The following is a 25,321-nucleotide window of genomic DNA, read 5'->3' on the forward strand; positions in this document are numbered from 1 at the left end:
CCCCCCCCCCCCCCCCGCCGTGCCTTGACAGCAGTCGGGGGGGGGGGGAGGGGGCTGGTTTTCTATTACTTGGGTGTTTCTTCCACCCCGTCCCTCTCTCCCTGCATGTTTTCTGCAGAGACAAGGCGCTCAGATGATGGTATGGATCATGGGTGGGCTTGGGGGGGAGTCCGCTGGCGAAGGGGTTCCTTAGCAGCTGGGTGTGCTGCAGTGACTGGAGGGCTGTGTGTGAGTTGGGGCGGGGGTGTGACTGAGGCACTCCAGGGGAATTTCCAGGCCAATTGTGGACATGGCCTTTGTGAATACAGCACCCTCCACCTTGCCCCCCCCCCCCAGGTGACCGCAGCGTGAATAGCAGTTCATTCTCTAAGATACACGGCCCGTTGCACCCTCGGAAATGGCCTAACAGAGCATTATTGGAGGCCCACTGTGCCAGGACTGTTCTAGGCAGAGGACACCATCTTGCTGCCTTGGGACTGGCCTTCTTGTGCGGGGGAGGGTGGATGATAAACTGTAAAATAGTAAATATGTTAATTAGCTTGTACATAAGGTGATAGTGTGGCGCCAAACAGCAGGTGTGGGGGCAGGAAAGGCAGGCCGGGTGTGCAGGGCAGGGAGGGGAGGGCAGGCACCTCCCTGCGGTGACCCCTGAGCACAGGCTTGCAGGAGCCAGCCCGTGAACACCTTGGGGAAGAGTGTTCTGCAGAGGCAACAGCGACATTCAGGCTGAGGACAGGACACAGGAGGGGTTCGAATGAGGCCCAGGCCAGGGAGAGCCTGGAGGGATGGGGGAGAGCATCAGGCTTTCCCACTGAGGGAACTGGGAGCAGGATTCTGAGACAAGTGTGCTGTGGTCGCACTTAACTGGGGGCTGGTATGGAGACCGAGAGGAGTGGAGCAGTGGAGGGACGATGGCACGCACGGAAGGGGCATTGAGGTGCCTGTTTGTCCTGCCTGATCCCATGTGTATGACAACGGAATGGCATTTACAGTGGGGGTGAGCGGAGAAGCTTCCAGGCCATTCCTCAGGGGGTGATTCTCAACAGCTGTGATCACCTGATGTAGGATAGCCTCTTGCACGGGGGTCGTGGCTTCCCACATGGGTTTGTCTCCTGCAGAGCCACCAAGTGTCACGGGCCTGCTGCGGGGTCAGCAGCAAGGAAGAGAAGTGAAAGAGGAAACAGAAGGGAAGGGGGGAAGTTATGGGAGGAGGGAGCCCGGAGGCCCTCGTTTTCCCGTTCTAGTTGTGGGATGGGGAGTGCGGGGGGGGGGGAGCAGGCTACCCTCAGGGACGCAGCTCGAGCCATTCCTCTGGGGGGCTGTCCCCGTTGCCCTGCAGCCTCCCTGCCTTCGCCTCATCTTCCTCTCCCTCTGATGACAGGGAGCCTCACAGCTGCAGGAATGTTCTCATGCGCCGTTAGTCCTTCCTGTCCTGCGGTCGCAGTGACCATCCAGGTGGGGCGTCTTCCTTAGAATGCTTCCATGAGGACCTGGTCTTGGTGGTTGTTAGCTAATGTCCTGTGATTTTAAATGCACCGAAAACTTACGCCCATCAGGGTACACACCTCGCGCCTGTGTCCAGGGACGTCACTGTCACCTGTGCATATGGCAGAGGAACCAGCTGAGGCCCGAGGCCAGGACCTCCTTCTCCCCAGTAAAGCCTTAGAAGTGTGTCCATGCTCTGTCGTACATGCTTGGAGAAAGGAAAAGACGATGAGCGGGGTGAAGTCTTCACCTGCGTATTTCTCCCAAGCTCAAGCGTATTTCTGAATGACTCTGCCGAGCTCCTCGGCACCGACCCTGCTGGGACTTTCTACCCACGGCCGTGCTCTCCTCTACTTCCAGACCGTTGGCCCCCGGGGACATGGAGGAAGACGGTGGCCCGACGGCTGGGCCTGCATGGCCGTAGTCATGAACAGTAACAACACGGCGGTCCCGACTGGCGCTGGCTTAGCGTACTTCCTTCCCAAGGCCCATCACAGCCCTGCCTCTTGGTCCCCGAGGCTCCTGTATGAGATCATCAGGAGGAAGAACTTTTTTTTTTTTAACAGATGAAAAAGCCTGACACCAGGGAAGACACGCTGTCCCCTCAGGTCCATCCATCATGTGTGTGTGGTGGGTAGGGAGAGGTGCTGCGGCCGAGATGAGGATTTCTGCCATAACCATAATTGAGAGTGAAACGCCGGGGCTCTGGGGGAAAGAAGCAAGTCCCAGTTCTGAGCGGCAGCAGGGATGACCTCACCCGGGGGACGAGAGCCATCCAGAGGACTTGCAGATGGAACTTCCCCTCCGGGTCCAAATGTGAGTCACCGTGGCTCGCGTCTGTGCAGCGGGCTCTGTCCCCAGGCCTCCCACTTCACCCTGGGACATCATGGTCACCGCTCGGGCCCGATGACTCACTTGGTCTCCCTGAGCCAGCCACCGGGGGTGGAGCCTCTCTCCCCTCTGGCATCTGTCCCCCCGGCACTGGGGACGCAGCTTGGCCGGCCGCATCCCCGGACACGATGTGCAGGACGTGTGTAGCGGAGAAAGCCCCTCACGCCCTGCAAGGCCATGCCAAGGCCACTGCTGCCAAAGCCGATTTCAAAATTCAGTCTGGAAAGTCCGGGGGGCTCCGTGGGGCACACAGCAGTCAACCGTGCTTTCTGAGCCCCGTGGACAGATTGCACTCTGATACCTGAAAGGTGGGGGACACGCAGCCGCCCGCCCCCAGGGAGCTCCCTGTCGCCCCATCCAGACAAGGGGAGTTCACCCAAAAGGCCAGCGGCTGGCGGCGTGTCACGTTTCCCGCCACACCCGGCGCGCGGCCTCTCCTGTCCTTCCCCACCCCCTCGCTTTCCATCTTCTGATGATAGAAATAGTGTCATCTCTTCTCAGCCTGTCAGTCTCACACCTGCCGGGAGCCCCTGGCGGTGAGACGCCCAGCGCTGTCCAACCTGATGTCATCTGTGTTTATCGTCTGTTTTAGAAACCAGGTAGCAGGAGGGACTTTCTGGGGATTAAAAAAAAGTAAATCCCCAAACTATTTCAGTGAGGTTTTCGGTTTTGTTTTTTTGTTTTTGTTTTTTTTCCCCCTCCTTTTTTTTTTTTAAATTTTTCATATTTTTTTCTCTCTTTCTCTTTTGAATAAAAAACCTTTTTGTAGGAAAATACCATACAAGAGTGGGGGAAGGAAGGGTTCCCTTATGGTTTGTTCTCCCAGGCGAGGTTTGTTTAATATGTGTCTCCAGAGCACGTGGAACCTGGTCCCGGTCCTGCCAGGCCAGGCCTGCCTCTCGCCTGACACAGCACACAGAGAGCATGTGGAAGTCATGGGACTCAGTTTACCACCACACAGCCTCTGTCCTTCCCCAGAGTGATGGAGCTAACGTGGCTTCACAGTTTTGTCCTTTGGTTCCTCGTCTAGAACTTTCCACGTCTAGTCTTCCTTTGTTTGCCTGCGGAGGGCTAGGAAGGTAGCTCTTTAGGGTAAAGGGCCAAGGTGACCGAGACCTAACCCAGTATCGGGCCCAGGGGACCACCTGTCAGGCACCCATCTCTCAGACATCTCTCCAGACTCCTCTGGCCCCGGGGTCACTGTCCCTGCTGAGGGAGTGGGTGGGGGCGGGGGCGGGGCAGAGGCTGGGTCACGGGGATGCTTTGTGGCCTCGGCCTGTGAGGGTTGGCTTCACAGGGCCCAGCTGACTGGAGAGTAGGGGGTCGAAGGCATGGGCACGAATGTGACTTGGCCCAGGTGTGAGAACTTGTGTGGAAGGCTCGGCCTCTGGGTGACTCAGTCTGCTAGCAAACTGTAAAAGGGAAGTGACTCACTGTCAACCCTGAACGAGATCTCCTAAGGCCAGGCCGCCAGCACCTGTCTGGGACGTGGTTAGCTATTAACGCTGCCAGTAAGAGTGTCATGGGAACCGGACGCTGCCCTAGATTGCTGGAGGCAGCCGGGCTTTCCACGGCCTGCACACCATGCACTCACCTTCTTAGGGCTCCTCTCCAGCCTGAATCCGAGGGCAGAGGAGCCCCTGCAGCTCGGGGTTGTACCATGTCCTCCAAGGTGCTTTGAGGATGACAAACTCCACACGGGACAAGGAAGGGGACGGAGAAATGGCTTGGTAAGGGGAAGCCTTGGCTGGAAGATCAGGTCGCAGGAGCCAGCCTGGGCATTCTGGGCGGCGCAGGCTGTGGATGGGGCTGGCCTTGCCCTGCCCTGCCCTGCCCTGAGGGGTTCCTGTAGAGTCCTGGTTCCTGGGTGTCCGTCAGCTCGGCCGTGCATGCCTTGGGGTGATGTGGGTTCGTCATGCTGGGGGCTGCAGCACAGGAACCCTGTCTCCTCCTCTGGAGGCCTGACCCAAGGATCATTAGCTCCTGCCCCACTGACCTGTGACCCCAGAAGAGGGTAGTGTTCTTCTTGCTCTGTCCTTCTCTGAAGTCACCCAGCCGCTTCCTGGGGCTGCTTGAGACAGCTTGGTGCAATAGAGGGTCATTTTCGAGGACCTCTATGGGCAGGTCGGCAAAGCTTCAAGAGCTGAGCTAGGCCTCCAGGTCACCTCTGCTTGTCCCCTTTCTTTCTCCATGCCTGGAAAAGGACATGTGTGCATGAGAGCTTCTCCTTCCGGATCCCAGAAGGCATGCTTCGCGGCTCTTGGGAAAGGCCCAGCCCAGACACAAGTCCTGCCTGCCCCTGCCCCTGCCCTCCCACTTCCAGCCATCAAGCAGGAGGAGGAAGGTGGATGGAACAGGAAGAGGTGGGAGTTTTAGGAAGTCATGCTCCCCAGTGTCTCAAAAAAGCAGCCCAGCGCCCAGAGGGAAGAGCCACCCCCTGATATTCGTTGTCTCCTGTGTAAAGCCCTGAAGTACTCATGGGCAGTACGGGGGCGGTGGGGGCGCCATTGGCCTGCCTGGGCTGCGGAAGGAGCGTGCCGGGCTGCTGCCCGGGACACAGACTCCCTGGGTGGCCCCGAGCAAGTCATTGAGCACTCGGGCAGTTTCCCCATCTGTAAAGTGGGTAGAATAACATCACTTGTCCTGCTTATTTGACAGGGTCTGTGTGAGGCCAGCTGAGATCACTGAGCAATGTGGTGAGGCTTCGGGAGTGGCTAAGGGCCACCCAGATCGGGGGCGAGGCACCGCGGTACTGACGGTGATTCGCAGCCCAGCAGGGCCTGAGGTCTGCGCTCCCCTGGGAGGGTGGCTTAGAACTCCTTGGGCCTCCCACAGCTGATACATCCCCACCTGGTAGGCGTGCTTTGTCTGGGCTGCAGCAGGAGCAGACAGCCTGCCCTTGGCTGCTGAGGGAACGCTCCTCTGCCTTCTCTCCCTGCCCCAGTGCGCCGAGAAGGAGCAAGGGCCTTATCTGTTAGGCTTCCCTGAGGAACCCACCACCTGCCCATATAGAAACTCTGAGGGTGCTGAGTCTCAGTCCACATAATCATGGAGGTGCTGATTTAGGTGTCTCTGGCCATGTGGTCTGTCACCATCTTGCCCTGAAAGAAAAGAGAGGCATATAGAAACGTCGGATTGTGTCTCATAGGCGGTTTACCAAGGAGGCCCTCCACAAATAGTCGTTGAATATACAAATCGTCAAATTTTTTGTTTTGTTCCAAAATGTTCCACACGTTCATTGAAAGGAGGAACGTTGAGGTTTGCGGGGGCCTCTCTGGTGGGGCAGTAAACATCTGGTGAGCGCCTTCTCCTTGCCCAGCACCGTGCCAAGTGGGTTGGGTGTCCTTGCTCTCATAAAGCCAGACTCTTCCCTGACCATCTCATTCCCTCTCCCGTCCAGACCAGAATCTCCTCTGAGTCTCTCCGGAGAGGTGTTCTCTGCGGGAACCCTTGCACAGTGGAGAATTCCATCTCTCCTGAGGCTACCCGCCCTCGTCATTTCAGGAGACTCTGTCTGCCTCTGGGTTCTTCCAAAAGGGACCGGGAAGGATCCAAGAAGACCTTGTGGAATTGCTGAGACCTGAAGTAAAGGAAGCTGGAGGAGAGAGAGTGATGAAGGCCGTCTGCAGTGCATGAAAGAGCATCCCCCAGAAGTCACGGCCACCCAGAACCTCCAATATGACCTTGTGTTTGCAAATAGGGTCTCTGCAGACACAATTCGCGAAGGACCCACTGACAAGTCCTGGGCGGGGGGGGGTGGGGTACAGAGAGACACAGAGAGGATGGGGATCTCCAGATGGGAACAGAAATTGAAGGGAAGCGTCCACAGGCTAAGGACGGCGGGCAGCCAGCAGCTGCTGGGACACATGCCTGGAATGGGTTCCCCCTCCCAGCCTCTGGAAGGAACCAGCCCTGCCCACACCCTGATTTTGGACTTCTGTCCTCCTGAACTAGGAGAACAGGAGTGTCTGTTGCATTTTGCCGCCAGACTGTAGTCATTGGTTATGGCAGCCTCAGCGTAAGCATATGAAGCAGACGAGAACGTGCTCTGTGGTGGGTCAGGGGACCAGGCTTGAGGGGAGGAGCCCAGGGGACCAGACTGCGTGTAGGGAGACAGGACTGGTTCGTGCGTTAGGAGAGCCTGCAGGCCCGCGATGCCAGGCCGAGGTGTGTGGGGAGCAGAGCCCTTCTGCTAGGGGGCAGTCTTCACAGCCCAGAAAGGTCCTGACCCGGGATTCGACTCTCTCTGCCAAACTGTGACGTGTAGGGTGACAGAGGTAGTTATAAGGTGCTTACTGTTACATTTTATAAAAGGCAAGGGAAATATTAAGAATCTGTATTCCATTATATAGCCATCCCTTATTTTTTTTTTTTTTAATATTTCAGTGTTTTTATGGTTGTATAGTATTTCATCGTAGGACCCACGGCGTAGGTATTTTTGAACAGTTCTTTGATGTTTCCCACATTTTCTCTTTTGCTGTGAAGGGCTCTGAAGACCATCCTGGTAGCAAGAACTTGGTTCATATCTGTCCTAGTTTCGGGGGGCTGCTGTCACCACCAACGGGGGCGGGGGTTTAAAACAACACAAATGTAAGGTGCCTGGGTGCCTCTGTTGGTTAAGCGTCCGACTCTCGATTTTTGGCTCAGGTCATGATGTCAGGGTCATTCAAGTCCCTCGTTGGGCTCACATGCTGGGTGTGGACGCTGCTTGAGATTCTCTCTCTCCCTCTCCCCTTGCCCCTCCCCGCACTGTCCTGCTAGCACACGTGCGCTCTCTCTCTTAAAAAGGAAAAAAACAAAAAAAAACCCCAAACCACAAATGTACTCTCTTACAGTTCTGGCAGCCGGAAGTCTGAAATGAGTCTTATGGGACTAAAATCAAGTTGTGGGTAGAGCCAGTTCCTCCTGGAGCCTCCAGGGAAGAGTTGCTCCTGGCCTCCTGCAGCCTCTGGAGGCCGCCATGCTCCTTGGCTTGTGGCCACATCACGCCAGCCTCTGCCTCTGTGTTCATGTCCGTCCTTCTCTCTGTCCTCAGGCCTCCGTCTGCCTCCCCCTGATAAGGACCTTTGTGGTGGCATTTAGGGCCCATCTGGGTAATCCAGGATCCTCTCCCCATTTCAAGACCCTTAACTTAATCTCACCTGCCACGTCCCTTTTTTCACATAAGGTGACATTTACAGGTGCCAGGGATTAGAACGGTGACTCTCATTTTTTGGGAAAAGGGGGTGTCGTTGACGAGCCTGTCCCAATGTCCATGACTGTTTTCTCACAGTAAATTCCTGTAAGTGGAAACACGGGGCACAAGGGTCCGACTCATGTTGTGTGAAGAGCCTGAAGAAGGTGCTTCGTGTCGCATAGGTTGACTGGCGTGGTTTGCTGCTGGCCCTTTAAGAGCCCTTCAAAGCCCTCCTAGGAGTCCGACCCCATAGGGAGGCTGGGGACTGAACTCCCCATTACAGGAATCATTTAGAGTCAGCCTCTGGGAAGCTCGGGGCTAATGAGATAATTCACATTAGGAGAGGAAGGAAGTGAAGGTGGCCTGACATCCTTTCTGTCTCTAATTTATATGATTCACTGAAGCCTCCCCCTCTTCCCCCATGGGGCCCCCCCTCCTCCGGCTGCCCCTTTGAATTCTGGTTCCACTGTCCACCCTCGATCTGCCAGCCAGGGCTCTGGTTTCCAGCAAGTCCCAGCATGCCCAGGAACCTGGGAAGGCTGCCTTCCGCCCAGGTGAGGCATGCAGGCTCTTTCCTCCACAGCTGCGCCGCAGAATCCGTTCTTCACCTCTTTCTTCTCTTTTCTCAGAGCCTCACCCAGCTCCCCTCCACCCCCACCCCTGCCCCAACCAGTGACCAACCAACTGGTGTCTGCAGGACCAAAGGAAAGAGAAAAGCTTTCAACAGAACACAGGCAGGCTCCAGGGGACCGAGAGGCCCAGGCTGCCAAGATTTTGTTTGCCCCCTCGTGCCCCCCACCCCACCCCATCGCTCGCCCTGTACTTTGAGAGGGAAGGGAGCGGGAACAAGAGAGAGACTTCTCTTCCTGTTTTGTTCCACTGCCTACACTTTTGGTCAAAGCTGTCTCTGCGAACGTGAAAATCCAGTTTTGGGTCTTTAATTAGAAAAGTGTGAAGTAACCCAAGGTTCAGGCCGTTTGAAGTTCAGATCCAACCCTGGGAGCTCTCTGGGGGCTGCATGCAGAGCACAGAGAGGAAGACCCCGTCTCATCATGGGCACACTGCTGTCACAGTTGCCGGTTTCCTGTGTGACGCCCTCCTGCTTTTCTCAGTTCCAGCCTCCCCTCCCCCAAGCCCGGGAAGGGTCCCTGGTGCCCAGAAGGAGGTGTGGCTCTCTCTTGCCCCTGGTTTATTCTTTTCCTCCTCTCATCCTCCCTGAGGGAGGCCATATGGTGGAGTGTTCCGAGTCAGGGCCAAGGGCCGGAGCCGCGCTGTCCCCGGGGACAGTCCAGAGGCCCTGATGTGCCGTGTGGGTGGCCTGTCCTGTGAACTTGCTGCCTGACCTCCTCCGGCCTCTGAGAGCCCAGCTGCAGCCTTGGGTAACAGCCTGGCCGTGTCCTGATGGGCGGGTGCTGAGGCCCCACGTCCCCGTCCCCTTGGCACCTGCGCCACATGCCGTCTGGGCAGTGCTGGGCCCGGGCCCCAGAGGCCCCCTTTCCTGTCGGGGTGGCCTGAGCTGGCTGTCCGGGCGCTAGTGTCTCCAGTGAGAGGGGGACAGAGCTGGCGGTCCAGAGGCTCGAGGAGGAGTGGACACAGGTTGGAAGGAGGAGAGAAGCAAGGGCAGGACCCAGGAGCTGGAGGCGAAGGACATCCATGCGCTTCCAGATTGAACAGCAAAGCTAGAGTCCCGGTTTGCCTCAGCCCCGTCCTGTCAGCTCGGTCTGCCTCGTTCACGGTGGGGGCTCTTTCAGAGGGGCTGTCTTCCCTGCTGCCTGTACCAGGCACACCCCCCCCCCCCCACATTTTAGGGAAGAGCATGGAAGGAATCTAAATGCTACAGAACAGAGTTATTGATTACAAAAGAAAAAAAAAGGTAACATCAGAAAGGTCTGGAGTTCCTGTACACCTGTGAGGTCTGGTCTGGACCAGGAAAATAACCAAGCGGTGACTCATCGTCCTTCCTTCCTGGGACACGCGCTCATGTATTTCTTAGTACAGATAGGGATAGATGCGATGATAGTGACAGATGGACTTAGGGAGCCTTTCCTATTTCACTCAGTCCTCGCAACAATCCTACGGCGGGCGAGGTGCTGCTCTTATTCCCGTTTAACACGTGGGTTTGAGAGAATTGAGGGAACTTGCCCGAGATCCGGACTTGGTCCTTGATTTGACTCCGTTCCTATAAGTGGAGATGTCTCCAGTGAGATGTGCTTCCTGACTGTTTCCCTCTCCGTAGGAAGGAGTGTCTGTGGCCCACGTCCCTCCCGCACCCGCGAGGTAACTAGCGTATGTGGCCAAGGATTCACCGGTTCCGTCATTCGTTCGTTCGTTCGTTCGTTCCTGTGCCTCCTCGGGGCCAGACGCTAAGCGGGGTGCTCCGCACGCAGACGGCAAACACGGTTGCTGCGCGAGCCCCCAGCTGCCCCGTGACAGACCTCCGAGGTGCTGAGGAGGAACATTCGGGGCCCCCGAAGCCTGCCCGCACCACAGTCTTTGAATGCATGTGCTCTTTCTCTCCCATGACAGCGCTTGGTGTTCCAGATCCAGCCAAGTCAGAGGTCCCGCTGTGTCCTCACTATAGGCTGGCCACAGGCCCTCACACGTCTGGGTAGACAGTAGAGTCCCACGGGGACTTCAGGGACCCGCTGAGGGCACCTGTCCATTTATCCCTCCCGAGGAAAGAGGGGTTCCACCAGTCGTCCTGTGGAACCCCATCCCTGGCTTGATTCACAGAGGACAGAGGAGCTCCTGCATGGCCTCCAAGCAGGTGTCCCTCTGTCCCCGTGGTCCCCATTGTTACAGTAGAGCCGGACACTTTCTGGCCCAGTCCCCTATTAGCCGTTGTTAAATGGGCCATCTGAAGAAGGAGAGGAGAAGGGCCTTGTGATTGGCCATTGGGTGGCCCCGGAGGGACAGGCTACATGATAAGGGGAGGACAGAGGGGAGTGTTGGACTGGGGTCCCTATTATCTTTAAACTCCATCTTTTGGAACAGTCTCCTGTGGATAAACAAGGGACCCAGGTTGGTTGGTTCGGAAGGGTCTTTGATCCACCTAGAAGTTAATGCTTTTCAGTGGAGAACCACAAAGCAGCCCCACCCAGGGCCACAGAGATAACAGGCCGGTGCAATCACCAACCACCAGCTTCTTGATAATGCCCGGTTTTATTAAGGTCTGGGTTTCACCCAATGGGAACACATCCGGCGAGCATCAAAGGGAGCCGGCGTCACCTTGTGCAAAGAATCCTCTGCCCTCAGGTGTGTATGTGCTGGGAAGGGTGCGTGTGGGGCCGTGTGTGCACAAGGCTGCCCGTTGGCAATTTCCTTTCCATAGATCAGAGGCCGTGAGCTCCAAGGGGCCTTGACCAGCCATGAACACCATTCCCCTGTTCCGGCTGGTCCAGCTGCTCCGATGTCTGGTGATAGTGATTTCACCCCTTCCACGTAAGGGACGCACTGTGTCATTGCATGCTCAACTCTGTGTCAGAGGCAGTTGGTATGAGGATGTCAAGGGAGTGATGAGGTGGGTGCTCTGAGGACACGAAGCCTGCAGGCCTATTGTTTGGCGACCTCCAGCTTGCTCTTTTGGGGTCGTTTGGGGAATCTCTGCACTCCATGGAACAAACCTCAGGGATGTCTGTCTCACCTAGGAGGATGGAAGGAGAGGGCCGTGGGGGATGGTGGAAGAAGGAAGGGGAAGCATAGGGTCACGTCTTGGCAGGGGGAGGGTTGACGGACCAATCGGTTGAGAGTGGTCCCACGGGAAGAGGCATCCTCCTCCCCTACCCCCAGGCCGTGCCTCTTGGCCGCCTCCTGTTTCATCCGGGCAATCAGGAGGCTGGACATCACGCATTGGCCTCTGGAGACAGGAGCAGAGAAACACCACCATACAAACAGAACATCTGGAAGCTTTTTAAAGTTTATTTTTTAACACATTTGTAAGAGTCAGGACATTTGCACACGAGGTTTACAGGCTGGAGAGAACCAGGGGTTTTGTCAAGTGAAAGAGAGATTTGGAGTCTGAAGAAGGGCGGTAGTATAGGGAGACGGATGGGGGAGCCCTGGAAATGACCAGTGTCGGCAGCCAGTCCTGCACACTTTGGACTGGTAGCCCAGGGACCTGTTAAAAGGCCCCCGGAAGAGAAAAAAGGACCTGAGTTCCTTCCTTGCCTCTTCCATACCACTGGTACAGAGCAATTGGAGTTCTACCTTGTTCCAATCGGCCACATGAAGTGGACTGAAAGAACAGAGGGCAGGACCTCCGAGAAAGGACGGGAATGTGCTGGTGGGCTCCATCGCGCTGAGCCTCAGCCTCTAAGAGACTCACCATGGGGTGGGGGGGGCTTTTCCTCTGAGAGTTACAGACCCATCTTTGCATCTCGGCTAGCCAAGCAGGACTGACGGCTAGCCAAGCAGGGCAGACGTAGGCAGGGGACGGAGAGGCCAGCTCATCCGGGTGCTGCCATGAAGGGATACCTGAGAACGTCAGGGCCCTGTGAGCTTCTCTCTCGCTCTTCCCCCTCCTCCTCTTTCTCCTGTCCTCTCCTCTTCACCTCCTCTCCTCTTCCTCCTCCTTTTCTCCACTCCCCCCACCCACCTCCTCCAGTGACATTCTGGAGTTAATGGTTTGGGCCCAGGAAGAGCTTGGCTCAGCATTTTAGGCAGGGCAGGAAGGGAGGAAAATAATGGAGGAAAAGACAGTCCCAGCAGGAGGGACAATTTACACAGACTTCATCTTTCTTTTCAAGGATCCAGAGCACCAACCTGCCTTTCCCTTTCTTCATTGCTGGTTTCTCTTTGAAATCTTTCCTTCCCTCCTGCTCCAACCCAGTGCGAAGCCCCAGCCAAGCTGATTTGCAGGGCTGCGTTCAATATATGGGAAATCTCGCCTTGCTCCGAGTGCATCCTTGTGGGAGGATTGTGGTTTCAGTGCCTGGGGAGTTTACCCATTGGAAGAAGAGTTAATGCTCCCCGTTTCTAAACAGGCCCCACTGCTGTACCACTGTCTTTATGAAGATGGTTCTTTTTGTTGAATGAGCTCATGTTTCTAGCTCATGGGAGCCGGTTCATTGTGTGCTGTTTATTAGGGGAGGGAACTGAGTCTTTGTGTGGTTATTCATGGGAGACACTGAAAGGTGTCCGCCCAGTTCTGATGGGAAATGGGGTGACACAGCCACCAGGAATTCCTCCCCATCTAGTCACCCCATCTGGCCACTAGGATGCCCGTTGCTGGGCTGACAGCAGTCATGCTTTTATAGTGTCTGCTCGGAAGCATCTCGTGGGCTTCCCATAGTCAGGATTGTGGGGTGTCACCTTCCCCTTTTCGGAGCCGTCTCTTCTCCGGGCCTGCTGGCCCTCTGCAGCATGCAGGGGCTCCCAGCATTGGCCTCACACTGGAATTACCTGGAGAGCTTTAACTGCCACCTCGTTCTGCCCTAGTAGATTCTGATTTAACCCGTCTGGAGGGAAAAGTGGAATTTTGAGAAGCGTCCCAGGTGGTGCTAATGTGCAGCCAAGTTCAAGAACAGACCACCACCGAGAGAAAGCATTTCTCAACTGGGAGTTATTTTTCTGACCCCCCTCCCAGCCCTTACTCACTTACAATGTCGGAGACACTTTGGAGGGTCACACGGAGAGGAGAGTGCTACTGGATCTACTGGGTAGAGGTCAAGGACGCTGCTAAGCATCTTGCAATGCATAGGACAGCCCCCCCCTCCCATAATGAAGTTATCTAACCCCAAATATCATTACATCCAGAGTTAAGAAAGTTTGCTCTAGAATGGTGGTTCTCACACTTGAGTGTACCAGAACCACCTGGAGAACTTGTTAAAACACAGACTGCTGAGCTCCACTCCCAGGGTTTTAGATTCAGTAAGTCTGGGGTGGGGCCTGAGAATTTGCATTTCTAACAAGTTCCCAGGTGCTTGCTCAAGCTGTCGGTCCAGGGCTACACTTTGAGAACCACTAGCCTAGACTGACTGTGAAACCTGTTTTTCTAGATCTGTGATATATTGTCTCCACTATGGTTACTAGAAAACTCTAAAATGGCAATGACTTAATAACTAAGAACATTCTCTCCCGCATAACAGAAATCCAGAGAAAGGCCATCCAAGGCTAATATGGTGGTTCTGGAGTTACCAGGGACCCAGGTTCCCATCTTCTTGTTAGATCATCTTAGTGCATGACTCCCACCTTCAATGTCCCTCATGGTCCAAAATGGCTGCTGGAGCACCAGCCATCATGTCCTCGTTGAAAGCAGAAGGTAGGAAAGGCAGACAGGGGAAGACAGTGGCATCCTTCCAACACCTTTCGAACACACTTCCCAGAGATCCCACAACACTTTTACCTACATCTCTTTGGCCAGATCTTAGTCACATGGCCATAGCTAGCTACAATCTTTTTGCTTTGGGCCACAGTGTGCCAGCCAAAACTCAGAGTTATGTTACTAAGTAGAAAAGCTAGGATACTGTGGTGGAGTAGTCCGCTAACAGCTTCTGCCCATATGTCCATGCCTAATCCTTTCTGAGTTACCATTTGTATCTGTATACTTGGCATCTGTGGTGTGCTTTTCATGCAATGTATCATTTAATCCTCAAAGCTCTGCAAGGCAGATAATAATATCATCTCTGTTTTTCAGATGATGGAACTGAGACTTGCAGAGATTAAGCCACCAGCCCAAGTGACAGTCACAAATGGTATAATTTGAGAACGTGCTTCCAAGCCTGGGCTGCTGCTTGCCTCAGTGGCTCTCAGGGACCTGAGCTTTTCCTCCTGAGCCTGCAGGGTGTCTGTTAGACATTTCTAAGCCAAATGCGGGACCCCGTCCCTTCTGAACCTCTGCATGCGCACCGCGATCTCCTCTTCTGTAGATCTACCGGGAAACAGAGGCGTGGTATGCCCGATGGACAAGATTAGCTCCCTATGACCGCTGTAAAATTACCACAAACTTCGTGGCTTAAAACAACACAAATTTATTCTCATACATTCTGGAAGCTCATTCCGCTGGACTAAAGTCAAAGTACCCGCAGGGCTGGTTCCTTCTGGAAGTGCTAGGGAAGAATCCATTTCCTTGCCTTTTCCAGCTTCCGGAGACCTCTGCGTTTCCGATTCCTCCCTGAATCACTCCAGACTCCTGCCAGCATTTTCACATTTCACTCCCTCTCCTGTGTCGTCTCTCCTCCCCACCTCCCTCTTGTAAGGACCCTCGTGCTGACCCTTGGGGCCTACCTGGGTCTTCCAGGATCATCTCTACACATCAGACCCCTTCTGCCACCGTGGGTCACATTCACAGGTTGCCTGGATTAGGACGTGGGTGTCTTTGGGGGCTAACAGTGAGCCAGCCACAGGCTCTCTTGCTCCTGTGCTCCCTTTCCTTTTTTTTTTTTTTTTTAAAGATTTTATTTATTTATTCGACAGAGAGAGACAGCCAGCGAGAGAGGGAACACAAGCAGGGGGAGTGGGAGAGGAAGAAGCAGGCTCATAGCGGAAGAGCCTGATGTGGGACTCCATCCCGTAACGCCGGGATCACGCCCTGAGCCAAAGGCAGACGATTAACCGCTGTGCCACCCAGGCGCCCCTGTGCTCCCTTTCCTGGTCCTCAGTTTTGCTTCCATGGGCTGTTCCCGACACAGACGCTATGTACATTTCACTTCTGTCCCGGGAGTTTTCAGAGGCCAGAGACAGGTTCTGAAGGGCAAGGCGGTGTGTCGGAGGTTTGTCTAATCAGCGCCAGTGGCCATGGCAACGGGGATGAAAACACTCAAGTGGAAAAGGAATGGGGGAAGGGGATCCTTCTCTGGAGGTGGCAGAGTGACTTCACCTGGGCACGATGCACACTGGACAAGCATAAACAGCAGGTACAGTCACCCGGCGGCAGGCTTTGCAACCCCTCCGGGCTGCGTGTTTCTAGGTCATCTTGCAAATCTCTAGGTGTCTGTGCATCTGTGAGCCCCCTCTTGCCTTTCTCTAGGCTCATGGAGGCGTGTCTCCGGCCAAATACAAATGCTACACCTAGCAGAGTTTATTGGAGGAGGGAGGGCAGGAGTGTTAGGCTCTGTTGGGCTGGTTCTGTCCTAACCTTATTTTCCTTCCCTACAGTGATTCCCTCCTCTCCCCCTGCACCCCATCCTGACCCCCTCCTCCACCAGCCGCCTTGGCTGGGTCTGCGTGCTGGGATGAGTCTGGGGTGTTGTATGTTTTGCTTTTTATTTTATTTTGCAAATGCCTCCCAACATTCCCCTCTGTGTTTAATGTCCCCCTGCCAAGTGCATGTGGTTGCCAGGCAACAAGAAGGAAGTCCCTGTGTGATTCACCCGCTGCTGCCAATTAATCTGCTAGCTGCGTGCGTCTCCCTGGGGAAAAGGCTCCTCCTGGCCCTCTGGGAGACAGCGCGGAGGGCTGCTGCCCGGGAGGGGAAGGGAACCAGAGGAAAGTTAGCAGACCTTTGGGGCTCTTCAGGGTATTTTCAGGTCCAAATGAGAGAGTGTCTGGAGAGCCCAGGCAGCACCTGGGTGAGACTTACGGTTTCCTCTTGGCGGCCAATCAGAGAGCCTCTCCGAGCGCCGGAGCGCCTCTGCGTGGGCACACCGCCTGGCTTTTGGTGGGTAGGTGGTTCTAACACGCACACTCCCCCCTTGCAGCTCTCCTGCAGAGGAATGCCTTCTGCGTTCTCTCTGCTCCATCTCCCCGGAGCAGGCCCTCACTGGGACCTCCTGCCGCCTCTGACAGTGCCCAGTTTCTGGGTGTCTCGGCAGCCACCCACATCCCTGCCAGGGGGGTGGCAAAGCCCACGGGAAGGAGAGCGCCCCTGCACAGGCTGGGCTGCGACCCCCATAGTGGGTCTGCAGAGGGGCCGATGGGGGCCTTTAGCCCAGACCGCCCCCAGAATCTGCACTGCGTGTCCCTCAGCACCAATGTCCTTCCAGCCGCGTGCTTGATCAGGATCTCCTCTGTCCCGAGGCCTGCGAGGGCGGGGCTCGCCTGTCTGCTCTGTGTCCGTTTCCACAGCATCTCACCGGGCTGGTCCTTGGCAATGCACGCATTTGCACGTGTCCCTGTTGGTCCTTATGGGCGGATGGCGATTGCCGCAATCGTGAGGCCTGGATTATCCATGCTGGGGAGTAGGCCCCTTGCTTGCCTCGCTGGGTCTCACCGATTTTAAAATGGGGAAGTCCCCTGAGGGCATTTGGTGGCACTAAATATATTTGCCCCTCAGAAATGGGGGTCACAGGGGGTGGTGGGAAGTCAGGAAATATGTGGAGCCCACGTCCAGCTTCGCTTATTTGCAATCACCATAGGAAAGCAAATGTGTTAAGCCACGTCGTCCTGTTTCCTCCAAGGGACCCCATCTGTTCTGGATAATTTGCTAATTTTTTGTTAAGGGATTTGTGAGAACAGACAGAAGTCCCAGCTAAAGTGAACATTAGGGACTACGCCCTGGCCATCCTGGCACCCTCTGTGCCTCAGTTTTCCTGTCTCTACAGTGGGCGACCTAACACCTCCATGTATCCTGTGCCGAATCTCCCGTGCAGTGTCATGACATGCTGAAAAACAGAAGCTTCCACTTCCCCTGGGCTGGCTATATTCAGTGTTTTGGGTTTTTTGTTGTCGTTTTTGTTTGTTTAAATCGGCTATGTGGTATAGTGGTGAGATCTGTGTGGAGGGTTCCTGGTGGTAATTCAGTGTAGGGGGAGTTCCTTGAGTGGTATAAATAGGCCTTCCTTTTTTTTTTTTTTCTTCCCCTGTCTTAGCCCAAACAGTGCTTTCCGCACTGTGGGTTCTGTGCGCCAGCTAGAACCGTATGGACTAAAGACAGGAGAGTCCAGCTCACTGCTGACGAAAGAGAAGGCAGAGTCTAACTCCGATGCTGTGTTTCGGTCTACAGGCCTGGAAAGGAGGAGCAGCTAAGGGCTCCTCTTCCTCGCCATACTTCCCACCGGGAACCTGGGGGGAGCCGACGTATGCCATCAGGACCTTGCAAAGGACCCACCTAAGGTGGGACCATCTCTTAAGAGGCAAGAGCTCTGGGTCTGATTAAGAATTCTTATTTTGGACAATGAAGGAACTTCTGGATTTGAGAAGACATTGGAGGGGAAAGGAAAGACCCTCGCACTGAGGAATAGTCTCTGTGTGGACCGGCATGAACTGGACGTGACCTGCGGTTGGACGTGACCTACTGTTGGACAAGTTACCGTCATCACAGACCTTGTCCTGCCTTCTTGTGGAAGACGTTTCCTCTGCTGCCTCCTGCCCTTAAGCCTCCCCCCAGTGCCCGGAAACCAAAGGGCTTTCTACCACACCCTTTCTTGCCCCCCAGCTCCCCCGTCTGCTGTGCCTTTGGACTCGGCAATTCTTGTTTGCTCCATTATCTTCCAGCCGGATACAGAGTGAATTGTTAACCACACTTAGGCCAAATGGGATTTTAATTTTTGTTCCTGTTCCTTCTGGAGAGGCCAGTGTTTGTGTGGCTATGTGAGCAGCATTGGAATAGAATGTCCTCTCGCTTCTTCTGGATCTGGCCCATCAGGTTCCAGAGCCATGCAGGTCAGTGCCGAAGTTCTTCGGGACCTCGGGTGTCAGGGACATTGGAGGGGGCTCCTGTAGGGGCGCGGGGTCAGGAAGGCGGGTATCCTCCATGTCCAGCTTTCTTTGCTTGGATCCCACACAGGTGTTTGTCTGGAAGAGCAAAAACTGAATGCTGTGTGTTCATCCCAGCTGTTTTCTCTCTTTTTTTTTTTTAATGTCATTTTGGTGTACAATTGACATGGTATTCTATTCGTTTCCCAGCTGTCTTCTGTTGACACAGACGCACCGCCAGCCGAGAAGACCCCTCCTCTCAGATGGCAGCTGGGGCCCCTGCCCGAGCATGGTGCTTCATCATAGACCATCTAGCTACCAGAGCTGGTGTGTTTATTGAAGACCCTCTTCCCCTCGGATGCTGACGACACTCCTGACGGCAGATCGGGCCCCTCGAAACACGAGTCCTGTGTGGTCCTCCCCTCCAGGGCCACCGTGCACATGACTGAAATTCTAGAGTCGACCTTGTCTAAATTGCAGAGCGAAAGGTGTCCGTTCGTTCAACTTCGAAAGCAAACGGATGGCTTGCCTTTGTAGAAAAATTAAAGCCATACACACATATCTTCTCTTTGTTGTAGCTGATGTGTTTCTGTGATCATAGAGTGACTTCAGTGTCTGCTCAGGGGAGCAATGGGGTCCTTCTTGGCCTCTCAGATTCCCCACAAAATGAGTGAGGAGCACCTCTTGAGGTCGTTTCCTGCTGTTGAAACATAAGGTTTGTTTGGGGGCTTTGGTCTTCCTTCCTTGACATGCACACAGACTCGTCGCACTGGTTAGAGTCCTTCAGGTTTCAAGGAACAGAGACCCGCTTAGATCACCTCCATTAACGTGGGTTTATTCCAAATTGCTCTCGAAGTAAGGTAGACAGGAAGAGTCTGCCCAGCACCTGTCCAGCGAGGCCTTTCTAGAAGCCCAAAGTCATTCAAGACATCCATTCACTAGACAGTTTCCAGGAACAGCAAGAACTCTGACGCCGTAGTCATTCTAATCATCTGCTCAGCAGCAGGACTCACTGCTCCTGATTCTAGAATTCTCCTGTGACAATGAGCTGAGGGGTGGTAGCCATCCCAGTTTACCCTGGGCTGAGAGGTATCCTGGGACACGCGACTTTTTGGTGATAAACCTGGGACAGTCCTGGGCAAACCAGAAAAATTGGCCACCCTCCTGGGTGGCTTGCTGACGTTGCTTCTGCTGCTAAGTTCCCTGCCGTCGCTCGCTTGATTAGCCTGGCCAGCTGCCATCCAGAACCCTTGCGTCTGACCACATCATTGACCACTGGGCAGGCTACAGATGGAGGCCATTGGATCAAGCACCAATCCCGACCATGTCAGGTGTTTCCCGGGTGGTAGGCTTGCATGAGATTGAATAAAAACCTGGGTGTAACGAACCAGCTGAGACCACTTCCTTCACAAGACGTGCTGTGGATGATGGAGATGGGAGCCATTCAAGGGATCAGGGATTCCTCTCCAATACAGTCCTACTTAAAAAAGGTGACGCTAACCTTTCTTGTTAAGAACAGAGCAGATCATCGGGAAACAAAAATTACCACAACCACTGCGAACGGCGGGGAAACAGACTACGCATGTCTGACAGACATGCACGTACCACGTAGAAGGAGCCAAGAAGAAAACTCTGCATCTTTGCTAGAGAGAGAGTTAAGAGCTAAAGTCATCGGGACGGGGGACGGGGTTGTCTAGGGAGCAAAGGAGTTGGCTGGAGGACTTCCTGAAATGCCTTTGAACTCTAGGATTCTTTGAAATATCAAGGGCATGTAAATGGGGCCCAAGTGTGTACTTTCCCTCTAAAGTCTCCCAGATCACCTTTGAGTTCCACTCCAGTCGTGTCGAATGGGGCCTCCCGGCTCCCTCTTCCCTCTCCAGACACTGACTTTATCTGGGATCAGGGAGCGGAACTTGGTGGTGGTCGTGGGCGGTGGAGGAGGACGGGAAGGTTGTACCTGCCCAATTTTTGGTGTTCTTGACAAGTAAGAACAATCCAAAGGCAAATTACAGGTTCTTTTCAGGTTAGTCAAAGCCGGGCTTTCGGGATTGTATGCCGTCCCGAAGCTGTTGCTTCTTGTCGGGGGATCAGGCCTCCATCTTTTCTGTTGAAAGACGGGCATGAGCGTCTGTGGTGCTGGAACGCGAGCCTCCGGCTCATCCCGCCCCTCTTGCTCGCTGTGGCTACACGGGGGGTCATTGCCTGCTAAGGTGGAGATGCACATGCAAACATCTAGAAACCCGTCTCTCGTTACCCGTGTGTAAAGATCGAGATCCCCCATGCACCCGAGTCTTTGCCCCTGTTCTGGCTCTTCTGCCTTCACTGTGTTGAGGGAAGGCTAGCCCAGGGCCTTGGGCACCACTTTTCTTTTTAAAAAGATGGACTCAGGGGCGCCTGGGTAGCACAGCGGTTAAGCGTCTGCCTTCGGCTCAGGGCGTGATCCCGGCGTTATGGGATCGAGCCCCACATCAGGCTCCTCCACTATGAGCCTGCTTCTTCCTCTCCCACTCCCCCTGCTTGTGTTCCCTCTCTCGCTGGCTGTCTCTATCCTGTCGAATAAATAAATAAAATCTTTAAAAAAAAAAAAAAAGATGGACTCATTTCAGACGTGCCCTTCGTTCATGTCCCATGTACGGTCTTCAGTTCCCGATGTCTCACTGTTGTGCCAAAGGCAACAATCTCCTCTTTCTCGCTCTCTTATCTTCTCATTCACATAAAATCACAGAATCCCTGAGTTCGAAGTGGTCTAAAGGCATCACCTTTATCTAAATTTACCTCTGACTGAGGCAGAGATCCCCTTTCCAACATCAGATGCGGGATCGCCCAGGCCTAGGGGAGGCAGCCTTTTTGGCAGAGCGGGAGAGGACGGGGAGAGGGGGCTGGATGGTATTCAGCCTGGTAGGGGAAGCAGTAGGATTGTGAAGAGCAGTTCGTGGGCTCTCTAGAGACCCTGAATGTCAACTTCCCAACGAGATTTTGAGGCAGGTGCACTTTGCCCCCTCCCCAGCATGTATCTGTCTCTTACTTCTGGGTCCAGGGTGACTTCTGATAAAAAGCACAGAGTAGAGAGACAAGGAAATCTGAGATTTTGTCTCCAAAAGCCCCTCCTCTTCATTCCTTCCCTGTAAAATAGAGGAGTCGGGCCACGTGATCCCTGAAGCCTCTTCTGTCTCTGACATCCGGAGTGCCGTCATATTTAATCGAGTCCGTGATTGGAAGGTTTGCTGTGTCTTTGCTCCATTTGAGAAGAGTAAATCAGGTGTTGCCCAAGGTACCGTGGAAAGGCATTTATCCACATGCTGGACACAGTCATCTTGCTGCGATCCATTATACATATAATCTCAAGTCAGGGCCCTGTACTGAGATTTTGTTCAGGCTTTCCTGTGAGATTTTCCCGTGGCATTGAAACTTGACCCATAGGGACCTTTCATCCTCTTCAAAGGGTCCCCAAAACCCCGGTGTTGATGGAGAGATGGAAGGTCCTAATGGTGAAGTACAGCCCTCTGCTCAGAGGAATATGGTCTAAAGGGCATAAGGGTGACCTTGGGAATGGCCACTGACCTTGGACAAGACTCTCACGCCAGGCTGGTGGGAAGCAGGGCTGGGTCCCCCTACCCCTGCTTCAGAGTGAGACCTTCTATGCCCAGGCTGACAAAAGCTCTGAACTGGGGGGTTCTGGAAGTCTATACTCTAGTCCTACCAACTCAGCCCCAAGATCCTTTTCGGTGGGTCTCAGTCTTCTCATCCACAAAGTGGGAGAGGGAAGGGGAAGTGGGTGGCGTGGGTGATCCTCTAAGGTCCCTCCCATGTGTCAGGTTCTAAGCCTCACCTGACCCAGTTGAGGGCTGCCTGTTCTCTGACAAGTAGCTCGTCTCCCTCTGCCTGTGGCTGCACAAGCCAGAAACAGGGCTGTCCCGGGAAGTCCATTACCAAAGAATACTTCAAAGCTGTTTGCACTCGTTGTCAGTTGCACTGAACTTGAGTTTGTTGAGGAGAAGGCAAATAGACATACAGACTGATGGCAGCACGGGAAGGGGACTGCTATTTGCCGGGGTGACAAGGAGGGGAAAAACCTGCCTGTAGTTAGTTTTGACCAATAAATAAAAACTGGGAGCTCTGCGTGGCTACAACTGGGGGATTTATTAGTTTGCTTAGTGAAAGGCAAATATTAAGTCTTAAGTTGACCGTCCCGGGACCTGCCTTTTTTTTGTACGCGTGTCCGACCGATCACTGCGTACTTCGGGTTATCAAGTTCTGTCAAAGGGTTTGGGATTTTTTTCTCTAATTGTTTTCCATCTCGTTCTCCTTTCTTCCCTCCTTTGCCTGCCTTCCCCCACTGTTACGCAACTCAGGAGTACGGAAGACACGTGGCCGCGTTGTCCTGTTCATGAAGGGGGCTGTAATCAGGGCTCCCGTGGGCTTCAGAACTGCCCAGCTGCGGTGCAGAGGCTCAGGACCAGGTGGTCCTGGGTCCCTCGTCCTCGGCCCTGAGCATAAGTCTGGGCATCGGAAAAGATACACATCATTTGTTTCTCTATGTTGTCACCTTTCCTTCCTATGTGACTGTTTGTGCTGAACCCTGGCTGGTGATTTCAGCCAGATGCCCTCAAGAGGAGCACCCGCTGAAGGTAGGGCCATGAGGGCTAACTGGGGTCTGACCAGGACTGCGTCACCATCCAGGGAGGAAATGTCCAGACCAGAGGGGCTAGACAGGCACCCAGTCTATCCAGTTTCCAAGTATGAGCTGCAATGAAGCTAAACTACATGGAACATTCTTTACCCTTTGCCTCAAACGCTCCTCGGTGCAAAGCCAGTCTGTTCTGAACACTGAGGTTCTCGGGTCCTCGGGCCTCACGGGTGGGGCTTGCTAATACCCACCACCATGGGGTCCTGCCTACCAAGGCACCCTGAGCGCCACTGCCACCCTGGCAACGGTCCACAGAGGGTACACCTTCGGGCCAGTTCAGGGTATAATGGCTCACCACCACTCTTCCTGTAGCCAAGAGTTGGGAATGTTCTGGAACTGCTTAATTAAGAAAGTTCCTTTCACATTCCAGTGGTGATTTTCGATTGAACTCAGCGTGATTTTTAATCCTCTGGCAATTCTTCCTGGATGAGTCTATTTTTAAAAAGGTCAATGTTGGGTACCCAGGCTACTGACGTCCTACTAGTCCTCAAGGATCCGCTCCAAGTCTCCCTTCTCTGGGATGCCTTCCTGAATTCCTTCTTCCCTCTTGACCAGGCACATGTTCTTTTAACGTATTTATCTGGCATTGGATAGGTACTATAAAATGCTGATCCCTCCTTTCTGGACCACAGCGCTTTTCATCGGCACTGACTGTGCTTACACTGAACTGTTTTAAGTACCCCCTTCTTCCCAACCCTCCCCCCTTCCCCCTACCCTTATCAGAGCAGGAACTAGGTCACTCCTTATGCATTGAAATTTATCCCGAGATAATCATCATGTTCATGATCACATGGCAGGCACTGTGATTGACACTGGATGCTGGCAGAAAACAGAACCACATGGATCAGTCACTTGGACCAAGTCTTACATGTGAGGGTTGGGATCACAACCAAGGTAGTTAGGGGCCTCTAGTTGGAGCTCTTCAGTTGTGGCATGGCGATTTGAGCGAGGTAGATATACAAGAAAGGTGTTGGGTTGACTTTTCCTACTAATGACCTGTGGCTGAGTGTCCACCAAATTTGCCAGTTTCTTATATGACCCATTATTCATCAATAAAGTGTTTTCTGAACAGTGGAGAAAATGTGCTTGTTGCTTGATGGGTTGCTTTCCCTGCAGAAACCTTTCTTGAAATAGAATGTGCCTGGGTTTTGCTGATTATTTGAGAGCCAGGTTCATTTTTAAGGTCCAGAATAAGAAGGGCGCCTGGGTAGTGCAGTCGTTAAGCTCTTGCCTTCGGCCAGGGCGTGATCCCGCTGCAGGATCGAGTCCACATCGGGCTCCTCCGCTGGGAGCCTGCTTCTTCCTCTCCCACTCCCTGCTGTGTTCCCTCTCTCGCTGGCTGTCTTCTCTGTCACATAAATAAATAAAATCTTTAAAAAAAAAAAAAAAGGTCAGAATAAGAAATTTAAATTCAGGAGTTCAGGTCGAATTTCTGAAGAATTTCACAATGTCCCAAAGGAGAAACACAGAAGGAAAACCCCACATATAAAGATATTCTCTGCCTTTGGGATCTTATGTACAGGTTTAATTTCATTTGCCAGATGAACTCTTTTTAGGTTCCCGAGAATCTGAATGGGTGATGCTGCTCCTTCACCTTCACGCAGACTTTTCCAGTAAGTCACAGGCAGAAGATGGGTAATGATGGGCAGATGGGCCCCGGGGGGTTCAAGGGCTTACCACCTGGGGACAGAAGGCAAAGAGGAAAGAGGTGTCAGTCAAAAGCAAGCAGGCTCCGGAGAGAGGGTCTGTTCCGTCTGTTCTCTCTGATTACCCCTCCCAAGGGGAGGAGCATAGAAAGGAAAAGGGAGTCCCAGAGATATGGCGGGAAGTCCACCGTCTTGGGGAAGAGGGCAAGAACTCAAAAGTCCACCCCCTCGTCTTTTCACTTTGTACAAACTAGTAGAATTAGAGTTTTGGACAAAGGGGATGCCCTCTGTGGGCTGCAGTCACTGGCACCAGTTTCAAACATTTGAGAGATGATAGGACGTTCAGCCGAGAAAATCAGGCAATTCAGGAAACAGTATGTCTCCTGTGTTCTGAGTGCTTTACAATTTCACAGCTTCTCGTTGAAATCTTACAGCCCCCTTCCGTGAAAGGTATTGAGACCTCATTGTTACAGGTGAGGATTATAAAGCTGGGGGGTCAGATCAGCTGCCGGAATCACCTATCCTCCATGCCCTGTTTTGCTTTCTCAACCAACATCTCAGGAGGACTGAAAATGCAAGCTGTATCAGTCCGGTTGGCTAATATAACAAACACCCCAGATCTCTGCGAGTTTTTCCCATTTACACCTTTGGTGGTATGTGAGAGCAGTGGTGGGGATAGAGGACTCTTTTTGTGCCAAAATTGAGGGACTCTGGTGACTATATTAGGACCCAGCAACCTGTAAGAGAGGCTAGATGGAACAGACCACCTCGGCCTGAACCATCCTACCCATTCTAGCCGTGAGACCGGGGAGTAACATTGCCTCCCGGGCCTCAGTTTCCTTCTCTTTAAACTGCTCCGTGGGT

The 25,321-nt window shown here is 53.7% G+C and overlaps 1 protein-coding gene across 1 annotated transcript in view; it reads left to right on the plus strand.

Annotated features, from left to right (window-relative positions):
• Positions 1–18,690, plus strand: part of SLC39A11 (solute carrier family 39 member 11) — a 582,750-nt gene extending 564,060 nt beyond the window's left edge. The window contains exons 10-11 of the transcript XR_005837336.1: positions 17,433–18,091; positions 18,335–18,690. The gene's annotated coding sequence lies outside the window, so the exon portion shown is untranslated. The remainder of the gene's footprint in view (positions 1–17,432; positions 18,092–18,334) is intronic.
• The last annotated feature ends 6,631 nt before the right edge of the window (positions 18,691–25,321 follow it).

Source organism: Ursus maritimus, unplaced genomic scaffold (genome assembly GCF_017311325.1).
Source record: "Ursus maritimus isolate PB19 unplaced genomic scaffold, ASM1731132v1 scaffold_24, whole genome shotgun sequence".
Lineage (NCBI taxonomy): Eukaryota > Metazoa > Chordata > Mammalia > Carnivora > Ursidae > Ursus > Ursus maritimus.